This window comes from Danio rerio, chromosome 12 (genome assembly GCF_049306965.1).
Source record: "Danio rerio strain Tuebingen ecotype United States chromosome 12, GRCz12tu, whole genome shotgun sequence".
NCBI classification, from domain to species: Eukaryota; Metazoa; Chordata; class Actinopteri; order Cypriniformes; family Danionidae; genus Danio; species Danio rerio.
In genome coordinates this window covers 38,487,501-38,510,517 of record NC_133187.1, presented here as the reverse complement: position 1 = coordinate 38,510,517, position 23,017 = coordinate 38,487,501, and the positions used below count along the sequence as shown (strand labels likewise).

Here is a 23,017-nt window from a genome sequence, read left to right as displayed (position 1 = left end):
TTCATTTTTAGATTAACTGTCTCTTTAAGATAATCATAAATATCCGTTAATACAGCACATTCCTAATCAGAGTACTGTCTTAATCATGTTAATGTTGGAATATTGTTAAACATGTAAAAGCATCTCTATAAACAGCATTTATTCGTCCTCTCTCTGTCCTCGTTCACCCTGTGCTCACAGCGCCACTTCTCTGAATCACTGCCAAACAGGCCAGTCTTAAAAGGTTTCCTGCTTACCGGCGTGGATGCTCACAAAAAAAGGGTTCAAGTTTGAAATGCTCATCTTGTTATCTCTTTTAAGCCAGCAGCAGTCTGGTGGCTTCAACACTATTATCACTTGTCTGACCATGTATGAGTAAGCTGGATAGGGAAATATTGCATTTGGCAGTGAAGCAGGTATTTTATTGTGCCAGGAAAAGCGCCTCATGTGGCCATGTATGTTTTCTTTCATTTTCAAAGGGTTGATGAGTGTGCAAGAGAGAGAGAGAGAGAGGGGAAAAGGAAGATGAGTCGGGCAAACAAGGTAGTGTTTACCCTAAACTTCCATCCTAAAACATTTATATGATTCAAAAGTTTTGGAAGAAGCTGCTTCTGTTTACAGAGGCAGTTTATTAAATCAAAAATACAGAAAAAACTGAATTATTATTTCAAATGACCTTTTTACACTAAAATATTTTTGAAATGTAACCTGATAACATATGTCTAGTTGATTATGTAACAAGAAATATGTAACTGTCTGTAAACAGTACACAAAACACTGAATTATTTACTTATCCTATTTAGTTAAAAGGACAGGTACATTGTGATACAAGTGACTATGCTTACAAGTAATCCACTGGGTCATACTAAAATTCAAATGACCATTCGATATAGATGTACACTCTGCCTTGGCAGTATTACCTATCAGAGTGTTACCCTTCTTTTTCAATAGGTTAACGACAGTAAACTATAGAGTGCCATTATATATATATATATATATATATATATATATATATATATATATATATATATATATATATATATATACACACACACACACACACATATATATATATACACATATATATATATACACATCTATATATACACATACACACACATATATATATATATATATATATATATATATATATATATATATATATATATATATACAGTATATACAGTATATATATATATATATATATATATATATATATATATATATATATATATATATACAGTATATACAGTATATATATATACTGTGTATATATATATATATATATATATATATATATATATACTGTGTGTGTATATATATATACTGTGTGTATATATATATATATATATATATATATATATATATATATATATATATATATATATATATATATATATATATATATATATATATATATAGACACAACAGTTCTGTCTGGATGTCGAATCTGATTGGCTGATAGCCATGATATATTTAGGTAATATCAGCACCCATACAGCCTCTTTACTACACATATATATATAAAGCAAAAAAATAAGCAATAAATATCATAAAAAATAAAACTGTTTATTATACGACAGGAATAAGAATGAAAACATTTTGTACAGGAATAACAGCACAATCTGTGCATTAGAATATTTGACTTTTTTTCACATTTACTTTTATTTACTTTCCTTGGCAATGACTTAAGGATGGCGTTATGATGATGCATTTATTTTTAGCTGTGTAAGGCTTAAAAAAAATTATGTTTTCAAATGAAAACTAAAAGACTACATTGCTTTATGTTTCTTTGTGAATTTCTGACTGAAAAAATGAATTGGATTACTTGTTGGTGAAAATTGGTCACACTGGATCAGTACATCATGTGGTGGGGAGTGGTCATGTAATATCACCACTGTCGAAGACATGGTACTGACCCAAGGAGACGCACCACACACCCATGGCACTGTCTGACAGATTACACAGGATTCTGGCAATTAATGACCTCGATGTGTTAATGTTGCTTTATTTCTGTGCATGCTAATTTAGTTTGCAAGTAATAAAATTGGAGCGTTCTGTCAATATGCGGGTTATCATTGTTTAACAAGGTAATGTGGTTATATAAATCAGGTGAGGTGGAAAACGTAAACATAACATATAATTTTTCCTCTATTTGCCATCTTATCGTCATCTTAGAATTTTAAGGTTCTATCTGACATTTTTGTCAAAGTTGAGTTATTGACACATTCTTATTAAATGACAACTTAATAACATTATTGGATGTTTTTTTTTATTAGTTGTTTACATTAAGATTTTTTTTTATTTAAAACTGAAATGTTACACACATACTGTTTGCTATATGGAATGCAAAAACTTTGGAGCTCAATATCTCAAAATCATTCAGAACGCAGATAGAACCTTATAAATGCAAGGTGACATTATTACAAATTATTATTAAGGTTGGAGATATTTTGATGAAATTGTGTGTGTGTACTACTATATACTCTATATATACTATTTACCATATATATTATATATGTAGAAAAATCTATATGATCAATTAGTCATAACAGCCTATGTTGTTAATTCATTGCAACTTATTAAATATATACTGTTTTATGTTCTAACTTAATTTTATAAGTTAGGGTTAATTTGATTCAGCTTAAAAAAAATAGGGCAACCAGGATTTTTTTATAGTGTGTGTATAGTGTGTGTGTGTGTGTGTGTGTGTGTGTGTGTGTGTGTAATATGGACCATAATCTCTGAATATTTCCAGTACCTTGTTGAATCTATGCCAAAAAGGATTAACAGTTTTGAAGGCAAAAGGGGGTCCAACCCAGTATTAGTAAGGAGTACCAAATATATACAGTATTTAGTACTGCGTTGGACCCCCTTTTACATACACACACACAAAAGGATTTTTTTTTTATAGTTCATTTCTGTAAAGTATGGAGCATCACAGGGTTCCGTCTTTGGACCTCTGCTATTTTCAATATGTGTAGTTTTCCTTGGTTTAAATCCTACCCATCTCAGTGTTACCATTTTTTATTTCAACAGGTAAATATTAAGGTTAAATTCAGTAAAGTATGGAGTGCTGCAGATATCTGTCTTAGGCCATCTGCAATTATATATAGCCTACATTCTGTCTCTTGGTACTATTTTTAGAGAACAGGGAGTTAGTTTGTGTTAAATAAACACATTTATACACAAACCACTACAACGCTGCAGTCTGTGACTGACAGCTAAAGGCTATAAAGTTTTATAAAAATCTCACATATCTAAAACAATATTTATATATGCTGTACCTGTATTAACTAACTTTCCTTTTCTTTTCAAATGTCCATCTCTCTCCTCAGGGACTGGCAAAGATACCCAGCATCACCAGAATAATGGGCCGCTCACTGAGAAGCAAAGAAGAGAACAAAAGGCTTTTGGATGTTAATGATATCATCAGCTCTCTAAAGCAGAGCCAGAAAAAAAAGACACCTTGAAATTTCCATGTCGGCTGGAGGATGTGGATAAGTGTGTGATATTTCACACTCTCCCACTAATCACATTGCAAAATAATATGAAGGAGTCCTTCATGGTTATATGAGAATCCTGCAACTGATGGAAGGAGGATGGCAAAAAAAAAAAAACTCTCAACCGCAGCTGCACTGAAATCAGGAAGATCTGGATGGGATGCAGTGCCCCAGAAATTCCTTTTTGGAAATCTGCAGGTAATAATTATGCATTTCAGACAGACATACGGTGGGTTTAAGGTAAGCCTATAAGGTTTATGGGTTATACCTGTTATTGAGAATTCCATGATTTCTGCCAGAGTTCTCTCCTCATTATTTAGGATAGGCATTATTCATGTTGCCAAGATTCCCAGATGCTGCTGATGCACAGCTGGAAAAAAATGAGCTCATGGTTCTGTCTGGGAGAGACTCATCCACCGGATAATGTCTTTCTCTGTGAATGAATGACTTATAGTGCTTTCACTCAGATCAAAAATCAGTCAAATGCACCCCTGTGATATCCGTTTTTTTTTTTTTTTTGTTACTTTTTGATGTTACGGGTGCCCAAACATGAATGGCTCCTTGCAAAGGACCCCCATCAAGGTTGGAGCACCCCTAATTTATTTTATCTTATACATACACATATATAAGACAGTTTCTGTCAGTAAAGACATTTATACAGTTCGAAAAGATTTCCATAATATTGTTGTATTCAAGATAAAATACATCTTATATTGCAATCTTATATATATATATATATATATATATATATATATGTATATATATATATATATATATATATATATATATATATATATATATATATATATATATATATATATATATATATATATATATATATATATATATATATTTATTTATTTATTTATTTATTTGTTTATTTATTTATTTATTTATTTTTATATATTTCCTAGACACAACTATTAATCTTTAGAGTTCCTGCTGTTAAAGGCCTTTTTTTTAATCTATATAGATAACATGTCTAAATATTACATATTTACTCATCTTTACCATTATAATGTACTAAACGTTTAGTTAATTTAGTAATTTCCTTACAACTTGTTAAATCAGCGATAACCAGAAATGGAATAGTCTCCAAGCTAAAGTACCAACTGCTCCAAACATTCCCGTCCAATTCGTTTGGATATCATGTGCACAGATCAAGGTAGCACCAGCCTCCGCATAATCTACTGGATATAAAATATTTCAGGAGAATTCAGAACGCATCAAAACCTACTTTATTTTCCAGATGAAAGTGTATCATGCCAATTACAGGATGAAACAATAAAAGCCAATTCAGAAGTACAGTAAACGCACAACATTAATTACTCAAAGACAAATCTAAGAGTATAGATGGAAGTCCAAATTGTACATAGTATTGAGCTTGAGAGGCTGGTCTGGATACAGTCTTGTGAACCCGAGACATTTCGTCCTTCTCTTTAATGACCCGTTTCCACTGAGTGGTACGGTACGCTTTTATGGCCATTTCCACTGAAAAAAAATACATATAAAAGCAAATCGTACCATACTACTTCTTGGGTACCCTTTGCAAAGGGTATCTAGCATGACAAAAGGAGACTGCAGCTGAACACTATTGATATACAGAGAAACGTCACTCACGCAAACACAAACAGGTGAATGAAAACAAAGAATTTTTAAATACAGAGTTGAGCATTACATCATAATACTTGCATATAATAACAAGCCATAGACGACCTGAGATCAAACAAACCTTGTCATCGTCTTGATGAACAGCCACAAAGCCAAAAAGAACAAAATCTGACAAGCCCTGTTTTTGTTTTACGAGACCGTCTAAAAGTCTGTGTACTTTCACTTTCTTCGGGGAGCTCGCGATCGGTCGTGTGCGTGTCTATATTTGAAATAATGAACTTCAATTGATGATAATAACGTGCACATGATTATTGAGGTGCTTCTGACATTCGATGTTTTCAGAAATGAACAAACACCAGAGTTTAGCGTGAAAAAACAAAGGAGAAGCCAGAAAAAACAAAGGAGCAAATGATTTTTTCAGCAACCTAAAATATGAACAAACTGCCATGTTTATCATCACTTTTTAACAGAGGTTACATGTGATGGTGAAGATTAAAGATACAGATGAGAGGTTTGCTCTGACTGGGCTATATGCTGCGTGTTGCATTTAAACCCAAATAAGGACAAAATGTACAGTTTTCTGTGGGTAGTTTTTCTGTAATTGGTAACATTTCGGAGAATGTAATTTTATATAATTGCAGATGTTACAGTAGGCTATTTCGCACTGTCATTAATCTCCAGTAATAATCCAATCATGTCCATAGAAAGGTTGGTAATAAACATTTATACACAGTATTTGTGTGTAAAGCATCTGCACAACAAAAACATACCCTTGGAACTCTTTAGGCATTCGAAACGCAAGCCTGATAAAGGTGACCCGTACCACACCGTACTGTACCAGTCATTGAAAATGGGCCATAAATACCCCAGGAGAGCAATGAAGGGATATTTTGTCTAAGTTAACCAGTGACTTAAAGATTTACTGTTGGGATGCAACCAAAAGTTATCAAAGATAGAGAGCAAAACCTTGTAACCAGTCACACCCATGTATTTATCAATACCAGAGGGAAAGGAAAGTTCAGGAAAGAGGGCAAAAATGTGTCAAAGTCTGTCCTGGGCTTTTTTCTTCAGATTTCAGAGTTTTTATTGTTTTAATACACGGCACGTTTAAGTCTGAGTAAAATCTACCCCTACTTTTTCATGAAGGTCAATTTAAGCTAGTTTAAATTAGAGTTTCATTTATTTTCGCTGACATTACCATCGATCAGATTTTCTGTTGTAGCTTAATATTCCATGTGTCCGCTTGATCTTATTTAACCACATAAAAGCATCAAATTGATCAAATTTACACATATTCATCTATCAGTGCTATTAACAGCTTCACACGTATACACACAACAGCATAGGTGCACCTAGAGTTAAACGAATAACAGAAAGCTTGACTGAATTAATTAAAAAAAAAAAAAAAAAAAAACATTAAAGAAAAGGACGATGAAAGAAAACTAAAGCCAGACCCAATTTCAAGACCCCCCTCCTCTGGCGGAAAGATAAATCGCCTGAACCGGTCCTGAACCTTATCACTGTATATGAAGAGAAAAAGGATGACTTCATTAGGATGCGCAGCTCGTCTTTCCCACTCTTCTCCTGCTGTTTATTAAGTCTAGCTGTATCGGCATGGCACTTATCTCTGTTTTCATGTCTGCCGAATGTTTATTGTCATTTCAAGCTTGTTTTCTGTGACTACAGGGAGATTGTATTGCTCTAGCTGTCGTTATTAATCATGAGAGGAGGAATGCATGTGGAATGAGATCCACCAACACAAATCACAACAGCCGTCCGTTCACAGCTCTCTCCAGAAACAGTGCACTTTTTAGCTTTTGTAATCAGCGCGGCTGGCGAAACGCTTGACTTGCATGCGATTATTAACGTGCTGCTCAGAAAACTATGATGTAGCACCTTTGATAGGAATTTCACACATGAGCGAAATTGGCTCCAAACAATCTCTTTTTTTTTTTGCACTGTTTATCCATGTATGGTTTATTTTCCAGATCATACGCTGTGTGAAACCAATAATGAACTGACAAAACTGATGTCACAACAGTTACACAACGCCGAACGCATCACCTGTAGCTTACTCTATACGAGTATGAGACCTCATGCTAAACCCAAATATTAGGGTTGAACATTTCTCCCCCTTTTCCTATGATAAAGCCAATACTAACACCCTTTCCATCATTCTGGGCATGTTTACAAGTGCTGCAGCCACAAAATCATCCAAAATCAGTGTCAGATTTTTTTTTTTTTCTCCACATGTTTTATTTTTTATGTACAGTATAAGCTAAACCTTTATTACAGACCTGTCATGAGCCCTGATGAACATTACACATTAGTACTGTTTTAATTGTAAAAAGTATGACGTAATCTATTTGAACTTCCTACTCTTTACACCACATACGGCATTTTTTTCTAAATGCTTACTGTATAGCCCTATGAATGAGCAACAGTTTCTGCTGTTCTGGGGTGCGTTTCCCAAACAATTTTTTTTACGTTAAGTGGTTGTAAACAATTTATTTGTGTTGAATTTAAACAAACAAATTAAGTTGAAGTTTGTTCAATTTAATTTGTTTGTTTAAATTCAACACAAGTAAAAATTGTTTGCAACAGTTCTGCATGCAACACTTTTTTCAGTGTAACTCGCGGCTGAACTATCATAGTACGATGCATGATTTGGGAAAAGAACTATGTAGTGATGAGTGTTTCCCAAAACCCGTAGTTTCTCTGTCGCAGATCCATTGCTTGAAACGTGTTATTACGTAAAACGCCCATAATGATGCTCTAAACGGGGTGGAGTAACAACTTCTTTACAGAAAAACCCTTAATTTCCTTGTGCAAATTATATTGTTTTACACGCACATGCCTTTAAAATAAAATCTAATATAAGATTTGGTAAAAACATGCATTCGCTTTCCATATTAACTGAAATACATGTAAATGGCACATATAGGGCAAATGTTTGCTGTACTAATAATATTTATAAGTTGATTCAATTCAATTCAATTCAGCTTTATTTGTATAGCGCTTTTACAATGTAGATTGTGTCAAAGCAGCTTCACATAAATGGTCATAGTAACTGGAACAGTGTGGTTCAGGTTTTAGTGTTTAAGTTCAGTTCAGTTCAGTTTAGCTCAGTTCAGTGTGATTTAATCATTACTGAGAGTTCAAACACTGAAGAGCAAATTCATCGATGCGTAGCTCTACCAGTCCTGAACCATGCGAGGCAGTGGCAGTGTTGAATATTATAATATACTATTCTAAAACATTTCACTTACAAAAGCTAACACGTATTCTAATATTATAAATAAATCATATAAATAAATAAATAAATGAGGCTATTAAGATATGAAATGTAATATTTATTATTTATTAGAAATGAAAAAACATACTTTAATCATAATAATAATAATATTAATGATGATGATGATGATGATAATAATAATAATAATTATTATTATTATTAAGTAGGATGTTGTTTATTTTTTATTTTTTTAAATACTTTTACAATTTGACACTTGTAAACAACTGCAGAAAAGTTAACCAGCAAGCCCATGTCATATACAGTACAGATGTTTAATAAATAACCTAATATAAATTTAAAAAATTAACGTATGCTTTTTGTTTTCACAAGCTTTCAAACAATGTTTTCAAAGTGCACTGCGAAGGAAGCACAACTGTAAACATGAAGATCGCTAAAACTAAACTGTAAAAATTGTTTGGAACCAAATTACACCTAAGAGAGATGACCTTAATGCTCTTATATTTTTAATAATTCCAACCTTGAATGCTAGAATGTTCTAAATAAATAGGGCATAAGGGGGATAAGTGGGAATAGAACACAGCCAGGAACTATGCTTCTAACTACAGCTCCAGAGCTGTAGTTGCAAGTCCTCAAGTTTGCAACGCACTTTACGAATGTTCGTTGGATGGACTGATTTGGAAAACGGCAAAATCAACAAACTATGTTTGTAACGACGGAACTTGCGACCTTAGTTGGCTAACGATGGCTTTGGGAAACACACCCCAGACCGTCAGCTGCACATGTGAATGAATGAAAGAAGTGGTTCCTCTTACAAAAGGGTTTTTAGACTCTCCGTGTTTGATTTTGTTTTTTATATACATGATTTTGCCATCTAACTGTTATATAACTGCAATATTAAACGAGTAGCAGTGCGATATGGCTATGTATATTTATAAACATAAATATTAATTTAAAACCCAAGTTATTTGCAGTTATTTAGCGACTTCTGCAATTGGGTCATTTCCACAGTGCAACTTTGTTCCATCTATGAAACATTTTGATAAACCCATAATCCTCGGCATCTCAGTGTGTCTCTCTGCAGGTGAATGTCTATGAAATGTCTGCTATGTTGATGGTGGAATGGATAGAGGATACTGGCAGCGGCGACAATTCCTTCCCTAAAGCTGAACAAATAAGCGCAGAAGTGGAGCTCATGTCAGCAGATATGAGAGGAAGTTGGCCTGGCAGGACATTCTGACAGAGAAAGAGCCAGAAATGGGACATCAGGCACGCTAACCGCTGTAGTGTATGGTATGTTATTGTTGCAGTGGGATAAAAGGGCGTTAAAAAAAGGTATGCTGAGATATTTTACTTAGCCGACCAAGAAAAACAAGTTGGGTTAGACCTTTACAGCTCTTGAGCATTAGGGTATTGTTATAATATAACAGTACCGCAGTGGGTCAGATCCGCCAAGAAACATGGATTTTGATAGATATTCTTCAGCCTGGGTACATTTACAGAGCCGGAACTGTTGGAATATAAATATGGAACATTAAAAGAAAAGACAAGCGGATGGAGGAACAACCCTCACGAGTTTAGTTCAACCATATAAGCTCAAATCTCTGCGGCAATGCCAGATGAGCCAGTCATGCCTGCTGCTCACATGTGGAAATATGTCTCTGGATTCACTTTCCAAGGCTTTGGATTGATTCAAACGGCGCTCGCAGCTTCTCTTACTGGAAAAGACCATTATTTAGGGTCCACTGACACGGCACAATATCATCTGAGAAGGATCGGTGCGAGAGGTTCCTTTCAAACCTCACCGCTCGCCCTTGATGATGACAGATTTAATACGGACATAAAGACACAAGGCAGATCTGATATCAAACGCATCTTGTTATTTTGTTGGGGAGCTATTTTCAGTCACACGTTGCAGTCACACAGGTCACAAAATGTCATTTAAAAAAGGCTACATATAGAAATCAGAAAGCCATGTTATTAGTGACACCGGTGGCCAACATGTGAACTGCAGTCAGCAAATTATTGCTTATGCAAACACAGACTTACCGTGATTTGAGTGCATACATTTTTTTTCATTCACTGATAATTCAAAAGATGGTATGAAGCAATATACTAGTATTTAATGGTGACATTTAGATGTACAGCTGTGCGCTTTACTACATAATGAATCCACAAGAAAAAGACAGTGAGAAAACAACAGTTAAGAAAGCATCTGATTATAAGGATGTGGATGTGCTTGCAAAAACTCTGCAATTCCCATCAATTAAACATCGTGTTGACAGGAAATTATATAATTATGATAATTTGATTATGAAAAGTGTTTGTGACTACTTTTTTTATTTACAGTTAATCATTTGGTACTTGGTATGGGACGATAACCGTGATAAGCTATACCGCGGTTTGGAAAAGTCAAGGTTTTTAAAAAAAGATGCCGTTTTAAATTGTAAACAAATCTGTGTTTTTGAAACAAACGAAGACAGCGGAAAATCAATAATTTATTTAGCCTGACATGTTTACTGTTCCAAAATAATTTATGTTTTTCAAAATACTGTCTTCAAAACGAAACGAAGTTTAAGTTTTTTACCCTGACATTTAAGAAGAATATAATTTAGAGCAGTAATCACAATATCGCAAAACCATGATAATTTTATCCAAGGTTATCATACATCAGAATCTAAGGTAGATGCTTTTTTCTCAAGCAAAGGTCCCAAACTCTATTCCTGGAGAGCCGCTGCTCTGCACAGTTTTGCTCCACCCTAATCGCACATAGCTGATGCAACTAATCAAGGTGTTTAAGACTCTTTTGATCACCTCAATTATTGGGATCAGCTGTGTTTGATTAGCGTTGGAGCAAAACAGAGCTGCAGAAATTGAGTTTGAGACATGTGATCTAAAATGTCTTACAAATAAAGACAAAACAAGTGACTTTAGCAAAAAAAAAAAAAACCAATTCGTAAATTTTAAGATAAGTCCCAGTTTAAAAGGCCCTTTCACACCAAGTATGCTAACTATAAAGATAATGATAGTTCAAACTACTATAACGATAAGGAAGTTTGAAAACAATTCTTTTGAGATCAATTTTAAAATGTTTTTTTCTCTTTCTCTCTTAGCTAATAAACACACAAAAACACTAACAGTCATTAAGAATCCACTAAAATGTAAAAAACATGCAATATAAAGCTACAGACAACATTGTGAAGAATCTCTGCTTGATGTTCAGCCTTCTTATTAAAGATTATTTAAAAATAATAGCATTTCTGGAACGACTTTACCGGTAAATTCAAATATGTGCTGTTTTCACAGGCAATAACGTTCCACAATCCATTCCAAAATACTGGTAAATTCTGACATCATTAACCAGAAATGAACTCCAAACGGCCGCGCTTGTATTAAACGTTAAGGGGGTTCATCTTTTGCTTGATGGTTTCACTTTTATTTAAAACTTTTCGTGTAGCTGCTTTTGTCCCAGAGACAGACCATCCAGCAGATACCATCCAGCAAAAGCGCAAGAAACAGATTGTTTACACATTAAACAACCTTACAAAATCTGATGGATATGGTTAAAAACATCGATGAAAAGATATGGAGGAATACTTTTGCATATCGAGATATACATTTGAGTTTGTGCCGCAGCTTGTGCGACTTTTTAAAACTAAAGAATACCGATGTTTTATAGGCTACTCAAATCTGACTCACAGGAGCGCTCCTTCACATGCATGCATGTCACACAAAGCTGGCAGGCAAACTCACAGCAGTTTATCATAAGAATTTTATCAATCATTTTTCCCACAGTTGGCACTAGGAAGGAACGTAGAAACATTATCTGATTAATAAGCAGCAGCTAATTGTGTCTGGAGAAGAATTTAAATTGTTTATTTTCATAAACAGCGCGGCAGTGAATGAGTCTGGCTGGTCGGGGTAGAAGTCCACATCAGCGCATTCTAAAGGGGGTCACACACCAGACACGCCACTCAGCGCCGCAACACGGCGCGCACATGACATTTTAAAATATCACACACCAGACGTGCACATTCGCATGGTATTTAAAATGAAACTAATCAGATGGCGCTCTGTGGCATGGCAGAATTATTAACAGTGTCCTGAGTCATGGCTGGGTGCCGCCGACAGCCGGCGACATGCGGCACCGGTATGTGTACCCTGATAGAAACCTATGTTTAGATTTCTGAAATGCATGGCGCTACGCGGCGCGGCGCTGAGTGGCGCTCCTGGTGTGTGACCCCTTTAAGCGTTAACATGCTCTTTCCAGCAATTTTCCTTCTGCGTTCACACAGAGCAGCATTCCAGGAAATTACTGGTTTTGTTACAACTTCGCTTTCTGGAAAATTGCCGGAACGAATGTAACAGTATTTTTAAAAAGGGCCTGTTCATACATGATCACTTTGTGTTAAATTAAATTAAATTAAATTAAATTAAATTAAATTAAATTAAATTAAATTAAATTAAATTTAATTTAATTTAATTTAATTTAATTTAATTTAATTTAATTTAATTTAATTGCCAATAATATTTTGGAAAAGCCAGTATGTGTGAAAAGGGCCTCTGACTATAAATGACTAAAACAATTAGTTATACAATAGGAAATAATGCTTAAAATGCATGAAAGTTATGCAAGGTATCCAGTGCTAGTTTCAGTGTCTTTGTTTTGCCCCCTTTAAAAATGCTGGGGAAAATAGTTTTTATTTATACATTCAACTTTACTAACTAAAAAAAAAAGATTACACAAGCTGGATTCACTGGTCAGATGTCTAGTAGCACACTGAGGATACCTGCTAGTTACAACGAGGTAATGCCAAATGAAAAACATAAAAAAAATTATATATTTGTATGTGTGTGTGTGTGTGTGTGTATACATCAGTGTGAATGTAAATTTGGTCGTATTTATATTTATAGTCATCATGCTTGGTGTGAAAGGGGCTTCACTCTCAGTCACACAGTTCGCGAAACATCATCTAAATAGCTAAATCCAGAGCTCTCAGGCCTGGCCAGTGCCAAACCACATTGTTTTTGAGTTTTTGCTGTGCCAGAGGAGACCTGAATCGGGATGGCGAGTAGGAGCTGATTAGCCATGGAGATTATTCCCAGTTGGTTTTCGTTTTCCCACCTTGTTTATAAAACATTACATTCCCCAAGAGTCCCAAACAGCAGCTGAGGTTTCAGCAGGATTACACAGTACACTCGCTGTACATAGAGGTTACTTCAGACCCAGCTTTACAGTACAATTGGCTAAGTCAAACATCCAATTAGTTTTACTGAAACATTTGTGGCCGACTCGTACTGTAATGCTTTAATTGCACACGCTGTTGCCAAATGTTTTGTTTCCAAGCTGGTTTTCTCTGCTTTTCCTTGCTGGGAATAAGCATGCAAAGTAGGTGATGTTAATATATTTTCTTTTATTTGATTGCAATGTTTTGATTTCATTAGTAAATGAAAGAACAACTCGAAAAGCTTTGGCCCCAGGTGATGTCATTACCCAAATAGTGTCGGTATTGGAAGATTTCTTTGTTTTATTCTGTCTGCTAAAGTTTATGCAAACATTTCCTTAATGAGCAAAAGCAAATTAGTTTGACATTTTACATTTTTGGAGGGTGACACATTTTAGGAAACACACGGAAGCAACTGTTATACAGTACCATTCTTATGCATTTAATAGCACTATTTTTTGACTACCAGTAGTGGGCATATAATAAATATTTTAATATTATTATATAGAGCATTTTATTAATTTCAATAATCATCTGTTGTAGTTTTCATACATTTTTATGAATTTATTAAATTAAATGTACAATTTTCGTAATAGTGTTGTACTTTTTTAATCTTTTTTTGTCAGATCTGAGATCATTAATTTCAACTATACAGTTTTAGTTTATTTGTTGTTTTTGTCATTTTTGTTTCATCACTGATAATCTGTTGAATAATATTTACAATTTTATCAAATTGAATGTAAACATTTTGTAATTGTGTTGTGTTTTTGTCATTTTTTTAAAAAAATTCATTATTTTACTTAGTGGCGCAGTAGGTAGTGCTGTCGCCTCACAGCAAGAAGGTCGCTAGGTCGCTGGTTCGAACCTCGGCTTAGTTGGCGTTTCTGTGTGGAGTTTGCATGTTCTCCCTGCATTTGTGTGGGTTTCCTCCGGGTGCTCTGGTTTCCCCCCACAGTCCAAAGACATGTGGTACAGGTGAATTGGGTAGGCTAAATTGTCTGTAGTGTATGAGTGTGTGTGTGAATGTGTGTGGATGTTTCCCAGAGATGGGTTGCGGCTGAAAGGGCATCCGGTGCGTAAAAACCCCGGATTAGTAAAGGGACTAAGCCGACAAGAAAATGAATGAATTTGTACTTATTTATTAGAATTTTTGTGTGTTTTAAATTGTGTTACTTAACTTAAACTTTAAAGTAAAATCAGAAAACATAATATCAGTTAAATAAGTTTAGGTTATGTTTATTGACTTTTCATAGAGCATTTTATTGACATCAATAATCATCTGTTATATTTTTTATGAATTATGAATTTATTAAATTAAATGAACAATTTTAATAATTGTGTTGTGTTTTTTTGTCGTTTTTTCTTAAATTTATTAGTATGTTTGTTTTTGTTGTAAAACGCACTTTTTAAAAAATGGTGGTATTTACTTAAACTTTACAGTTAAAACAAAAATAAGAATAACATTAATTAATTAATCAACTAACTATTGTATAGTATTTATGATTATGATTTTATCAAATTAAATGTACAATTTTAGTAATTTTGTTTTGCTTTTTTAATTTTTTGTCAAATCTAAGATCTTTTTTAATTTCAACTATAAAGTTTTAGTTTTTGTTGTTCTGCAATTTTTTTCGTTTTATCATCTGTGGTACATTTCTTATAAATTTTTATGAATTAATTAAAATGTACAACTTTAGTAATTGTTTTGTGCTTGTCATTTTGTTAATTAGGTTTTTTCAATTTATTAGTATTTTTGTGTGATTTTAGAAAAACATAAGTGTATGCACTTTTAAAATAATGTTATTTAAATTAAACTTTAAAGATAATACATAAAAAATATGAATAACATCAATTAAATAAGTTAAGGTTATTTATGTTGGCTTTTACCCACAGTTAATTTCAGTTGCTGAATAAATTGTGCAGAGCATTTTATTAATATAATAATCAATAATATGTTGTAGTTTGTATGATTTAATTAAATTAAATGCACAATTTTAGTAATTGTGTTGTGCTTCATTTTTGTAATTTTGTTGAATCTAAGATTTGTTTGTTTAAACTAGGTTTATTTTTCAACAAGGTTTACATTAGTTGTTTTTGTCATTTTTATGTTTTATCACTGATCATCTATTGCAGTGGTCACCAAACTTGTTCCAACCCTAATCAAACACACCTGAACAAGCTAATCAAGGTCTTGCTAGGTGTACTTGAAACATCCAGGCAGGTGTGTTGAGGCAAGTTGGAGCTAAACCCTGCAGGGACACCAACCCTCTATAGCAGGGATCACCAAACTTTTTCCTGGAGGGCCGGTGTCCTGCAGATTTTAGCTCCAACCCTAATCAAACACACCTGAACAAGCTAATCAAGCTCTTACTAGGTATACTTGAAACATCCAGGCAGGTGTGTTGAGGCAAGTTGGAGCTAAACCCTGCAGGGACACCGGCCCTCCAGGACAGAGATTGGTGACCCCTGCTCTATAGGATCTAGATTGGTGACCCCTTATCTATTGTATAGTATTTAGGATTGTTAATAATTTAATTAAATTAAATGTACAATTTTAGTAATTGTGTTTTTTGTAATGTTTTGGTCAAATCTAAAAGATTTCTCTCAACTATAAATTTTTAAAATATTTGTTGTTATTTGCTTTGCCATTTTTATGTTTTATCACTGATCATTGTATTGTACTTATGATTTTTAAAATGATTTTATCTAATTAAATGTAAAATTTTAGTAATTGTGTTGTGTTTTTGTTATTAACTTAATTATAGTTTTCATTTTAAATGTACAAATATTTTTGTGCGTTTTTAGAAAATACATGTGTATGCAATAGCATCAAGTTAAATTAAAACATAAAAATAAAATTAACAGATTAAATAAGTTTAGGTTATTTATTTTGACATTTTTCCACAGTTAATTTTAATTAATGAAACAATTATTATTTTTTATTTCATCTTTATGATTTTAAGTTTAACTTAACTTGCATTAATAAAATAAAATAAATTATGAATGTTTAAAAGAATATTGTTTATCTGAAACACAATATTTCTGTGATATAAATAATACTATAAAATATATATTCTGTATTTGTTTTAATCGCCTGAGAGAGCAGTGCAATCATCCATTCAGAGGTATTGAGTTTAAGAGCTCTGGCACAGGATCTAAAGCTCTTCACCGAGATGTGTTTTTTACGATACGTCCTCAAATGAGTAACACTCTATAGCTGTGTGAAGTCCAGCAATCTGCGTCACCCTGACCACCAACCAATGGACGTCTCACACTTTTCCCCATTAAAGGATATTTGCAGAAAACCATAACCATTTGCTAACACACTGCTCCTTTTACTCCCCTCAAACTGATTTCCATTTTTACAACTTGAAGAACTTGATGGTGTGGGGAAGATTTGCTCCCGGCAAACACGCTCATAAAATAAGAGATGATATCATTATGGCTTGACACATTTATGTAGTGTGGAAACCAGAGATATTGCTTGTTTGCAATGCCATTAGAAACTAAAACAGAATTGGAACGAGAATAGAGAAGGGTATAATTCAGGGCAGGCTGGATAATTTGAGTTGTAAAAATGGAAATTGTTATGGAGATGCTAACTAGAATGTGCTCGTTTTAGCGGTATAAGGTTTTCTTAATATAATAAATTAGATTTTTTCATTTAAATTAAAATAAGATGTAAGGTCATTTCTTTTCATGTAGTTTCAATACAGGTTAGCTTTTAGTTTGCTTGGTCGTTGTCAAGTAATTAAAATAAAAATAAGAAATTTGAGATGTTTTTGTTTGTTTTAATTTTATTCATGTTCAGTTGTTTATTTTATATTTAAAAAAACGAAAAAAAAGTCATCTAAAAGTATTTTTTTATATTTTGAACATTAAAGTTTTAGTAAATATGTTTTTGTCATCTTTATTTTTTATTATGTGTTAATTTTTTATTTATTACTTTTTAATTACATGTGTTGCTGGAGTTCACTAGTTTCTAATGATTATTTAAAAATAAATAAATGAGAGATTCTAACTTGCAAACTTTAAAGACTTAAAATGCTCAGGGTAGGGAAATTAATTAATTTGGGATTGGAATCCCAATGTAAAAGAATCCCATTAAAATGGGCAGTTCATAATTGTAGTTTGTAAAAAACATGTTTTGTATCCATCTGGAAAAACCTAGAATGTGCTCTTATTAGATTTTATTTTTGCTCATTTTAATGTCATTTTAGATGAGGTTTAATAAATGTGTAGTTTTTGCCATTTATAGTCATGTCTATGTAGAGTTAGGGCAGGGGTGTCCAAACTCGGCCCTGGAGAGCCAGTGTACTGCTGAGTTTAGCTCCAACTTGCTTCAACACACCTGTCAGGAAGTTTCTAGTATATCTAGCAAGAGCTTGATTAGATGATTCAGGTGTGTTTGATGATTTTGGGAGCTAAACTCTCCTGGACACTGGCCCTCCAGGACCGAGTGTGGACACCCCTGGGTAAGGGTTAGGGTTTGCTTGCTCAGTTTTGTTATGTTTGTTTTAATTTTAGTCATGTTCAATTAATGTGTATTTTGTTTTAGAAAATCAGCTTAAAATATATTAAGTCTAAATTAAAAGTTGTTTTGTCATTTTTTGTTGTTTTTAATGTTTTTGGTATGTTTTTGGTATGTTATAATATATTTGTTTGCTGATATGTTTTGATACATGTTTACTTTTTGTTTAGAAATAAATAAATGCAACATTCCAGTGTAGATCAAACAAAGCTATGCATTTGCATAATTTGAATACTTAAAATGCTCAGGGTTGGGAAAGTAATTCATTTGGAATTCAAATTTTAAAGAATCTCATTTAAATCGGCAGTTCATAATTGTTTTTCGTAAAAAAACATGTTTTGTATCCATCCTGAAAAATTTAGAATGTGCTCATTATGACGATATCATAGATATACTCGTTTTTTGTTTTTTTATTAAATTAGATTTTATTTTTGCACATTTTTAATGTAATTTTAGATGAATAGTTTTTGTCATTTCTAGTCATGTCTATGTAGATTTAATTCAGGTTAGATTTTAGTTTGCTTGCTCATAGTCAAGTAATTATTATTAATGTTTAATTTGATTTTAGTCATGTTCAGTTAATGTGCATTTTGTTTTAGAAAATCAGCTCAAAATATATTAAAAGTCTAAACTAAAAGTTGTTTTGTCATTTTAAGTAGTTTTTAATGTTTTTTGGGATACATTTTTTTTCTAATGTAATAATATAACAAGTTTGTTTGGTGATATTTGTTTTTGATATAGGTTTACTTTTTGCTTGGAAAGAAAGAAATTCGAATGTAAATAAACAAAGCTATACATTTGCATAATTTAAACACTTCAAATGCTTAGGGTTGGGAAATTAATTAACTTGTAATTCAAATTTGAAAGAATCACATTCAAATCGGCAGTTCATAATTGTAGTTCTCAAAAACATGGTTTGTGTCCACCTGAAAAAAAATTGAGACTAGATTATAAAAGATCAAAATTGATTCGTAAATTTGTTTCCTTATCTTAACCTACTCCGTGAAGACTTTTATTACAAGCAGAGTTCATGGAATTCCAATGAAGAAAAAAATAAATGTAATATGAAGATACATTTTCCAAGACAACCATGTAAACCCATACAGTATCCAATGTCACAGTTTTGGTTTGAAATGAAAGGCTTGACTTTACTTTGGAAACAAGTTTCAAGTTATCATCTTAATCCTTTCACTCCTTCAAAAACATTTGCCATTCAAAGCCAAGCACACCAATCAGACCATCAAACCACTACCCCCCCACAAAAGTTGTAAGATATAATCATCCCTCGATATGTACAACTCTTAACACATCAACACACTTGGATGCATTTTTCTGATATCCAATACACAGACTTTCTCTACGTCCAACATGTCAACACACAAACCCAGACACATGTGGAAGCCTGAAAAGCCTGGCTTATCAAATCAGATCAGGTTACTGCTTCAGGTCACATTTTCTCAGGTTTCAACTGCCAAGATTGAAGACTCGAGTCGCCCATTACCAACCCACTCAGTAGATCCCAAGCTGATACTCGCCATCTGCTGTCACTCTGCTCCTCATCGTGTTTTAACCTTCACTAGTTAAAGGTGCAGCATAGATATATACACTAGATGTCGCCTGGCCTATTGCTGTCTATTGGACGGAATGCGTCAATAGCGCCGCCATCTTGCTACAGGGTAGCGCTCCTTTGAAATGAATGCGGGACCAAGGTACAGTGGAGGACTGTGGCCATGCAAAGCCAGAACACATATACACATATCAGTGATCGGGAGTTTTCCTGGATGTTAGTAAGAAATTTTTTTTTCTAATTACGAAAATTATAATTTTACATCACTTTTCTACATTGATGGATCAGTGACCGCTCGGGCATTCCTGACAAAAAGCTTGTGTTTGTGTGTACAGTACAGAAATGTACTATTCACCCTCCCTGTTAAATTTAATCTAATACGTGTCCTGAAACACAGCTCCTCTCCTGCTTTCACTTCTAATACTGACAGAGGGAGCGATTCGTTTGTGAATGAATCCCCCGAACGACTCTTTCACTAACGTTAGGCGACAATAATACAAGTTTCTGGCAGCGCAGCATCTCGTTGTCATATTTCTTTTGCATTGTTTGCTGATTTTATTCAACAAAACTAGCATAAGCCGAGTGTTTAGTGCGAGTTGGAGCTGCTTTGCCGTATGGTGAATGCCGTAAGTGACTGTTATCATCGATAACGTTACCTGATTAGCACAAAAGTTCAGAACATACAAAAACAGAAAAAAACATAATATTACCTATGAAATGTTCTGCCTTTGTGCCTTGTTTTCTTTGTTTGCTCGTTACTACACTCGTAGACAGCGCTAAAGTCCCGCACCTTCATGTAATAACACTGTCTTGACTAGTGCGGTTGAATGACATTTGTCCTGGGAGCACTGTACCAATGTGGCGGCGCTATTGACGCATTCTCAGGGTCCCTATGCGATATCTAGTGTATATATCTATGAAGGTGCAGTAGGTGATCTAATGCTAACCGGTTAGCAAAATAGCTTTCAAATACAATCCCTCCCCTGTCGTCCAAAGACACGCCTGTATGCTTAGTGGTTGGCCGGCGAGCTGCAGGAATTGCACTTATTTCTAAACCATACTTGCATGCTGTTTCAGACCGAATATTCAGAGTAGCATGGTTAACAATATAGGGAGCTCATGACAGGCTGTCATTGTTCAAAAATGAACCATGTGAATGTAAAACCATAGCGCTACTTACTTATTTTTTGTTGCTAAACTAAATAAAAATCTACATTAAAGATGCTGAAAAAGGTCCCTTGTAACGCTGAAAATAGTCACATCAATCTTTTGCCGGGAGATTTCAGTGGCTGAACAAAACTTTTGTGTTAACCCATTCATAAGAACGAAATCTACATCAGCTTTGCGTGATTAAAATAGTTTTAAAACATAACATTACCACTCTAAAAGAAATACTTCAGCCATGTTTTCAAACTTCCACAGCGTGCAAAAGTCACTTCAATATTGATTCAGAATTTGAAAAAGATTTGATTCAGCGTTTGTTTTTAGTGCTGTCACTCATGTCCATGTGATGCGGCCTGCGTGAACACACATCGGAAGATACGTGAACAAGTGTACAGTTGTTCAAATCTACATTTGCTGACAGACAGTTTGGGCTACTTATCAGAATTATGGGAATTATGGGCTCGATAATATTTAATTCATTCATTCATTTTCTTGTCGGCTTAGTCCCTTTATTAATGCGGGGACGCCACAGCAGAATGAATTGCCAACTTATCCAGTAAGTTTTTTTTTTTACGCAGCGGATGCCCTTCCAGCCGCAACCCATCTCTGGGAAACATCCACACACACACATTCACACACACACACTCATACACTACGGACAATTTAGCCTACCCAATTCACCTGTACCGCATGTGTCTGGACTGTGGGGGAAACCGGAAACGCAGGAAGAACATGCAAACTCCACACAGAAACGCCAACTGAGCCGAGGCTCGAACCAGCGACCTTGCTGTGAGGCGTCAGCACTACCTACTGCGCCACTGCTTCGCCACAATAAAAGATTGCCTCTTTGTCCTCTTGGAAGTAAATCCTCAGACTAACGCCAAAGAGATTTTGGTTAATACTCCAGCTACTCATTTACATGGCGGCCAAGATGCTGAGGGATCAATTACTTTTCAATCTTGTGCAATTGTGGCTTCATAAACACTCCAAACAATGCTGTTTATATGAGCGTAAGGTGGCCAGCAATATCCTTTTATTACAGCTCCAGTTTTTTAACTCTTGCTTCGCCCTCTTAATTAATTTCTGTGCAGCTGTTAACAGATGTTGTGAGGTGAAGCTGTGAAATATGTTTCATTAGGATATTTACAGGCGGCTGGGGAGAGTCGAGCGGACAAAGGCGTGAAAACATTTGACCAGAGCGAAGAAAAATTACAGGGGGAAAAAAAGTCACCAGTGATTTGTGGGCCTTGGGAAGGTTTTGCCCACTTCATCGCTTCAAAAGCAAGATAAACAATGTTGAAAGAGATATGAATCTGTGAACAAGCTTTTAGAGGCATCGAGGGAGCATAATGTGGTTTGTGTGTTTCAGAAATTTTGAGACAGAATGAGAAATGATTATATATTAGTTCAGGTCTAAATAGTCCTTGAAATGACGTGCCATTAAAATGCTATTTAGACAACTTGATACTTTAAGTTGTTAAATCCATTGAATTTTGGATGAAAACTCAAAATAATAATAGAAAAATTATGTTTTTTATTATTAAAATGGCAGTGGGTCTATATAAATTATTATATGGTTTCAAACTTAAATTTTGAAAACATGCAAGGTATAAGTTCATACACACTCACCGGCCACTTTATTAGGTACACCTTACTAGTACCTCAGTCATATCACCCTGCAGAACAAGACCGCTTACTGAAGCTAAGCAGGGCTGAGCCTGGTCAGTACCTGGATGGGAGACCAAATGGGAAAACTAGGTTGCTGTTGGAAGTGGTGTTAGTGAGACCAGCAGGGGGTGCTCAACCTGCGGTCTGTGTGAGTCCTAATGGCCCAGTAAAGTGAAGGGGACACTATACTGTCAGTGGGCACAGTCTTTCGAATGAGATTTTAAATCGAGGTCCTGACTCTGTGGTCATTAAAACTTCTTGCAAAAGAGTAGTGGTGTAACCCCGGTGTCTTGGCCAAATACCCTACATTAGCCCTTACCTATCATGGCCTCCCAATCATCCCTATCCGGTTGTTAAGTGTGACGTCACGTGAAGCGACTTCCGGGTCCAAGCGCTCTATTCAACTGAATGGAGAGACTCATGAAATGGTAATAATATACGTTTACAAAGCGATTTAATACTTTCAAAAATCACGATCGCAGTATATATGTCCATGCTTAATATCCGATGGCCAGA

The 23,017-nt window shown here is 34.3% G+C and overlaps 1 long non-coding RNA gene across 3 annotated transcripts in view; it reads right to left on the bottom strand.

Moving 5' to 3' along the window:
- Positions 1 to 23,017, bottom strand: part of LOC141376855 (uncharacterized) — a 95,350-nt gene that overhangs the window by 52,202 nt on the left and 20,131 nt on the right. For 2 of the 3 annotated variants that reach the window (XR_012388123.1, XR_012388124.1), the window contains one exon: positions 3,267 to 3,362. This is a non-coding gene — a long non-coding RNA (uncharacterized lncRNA). Of the gene's footprint in view, positions 1 to 3,266; positions 3,363 to 3,447; positions 3,675 to 3,750; positions 3,853 to 23,017 lie in introns of those variants that run through there. The other variant, XR_012388125.1, reaches the window with a different exon arrangement.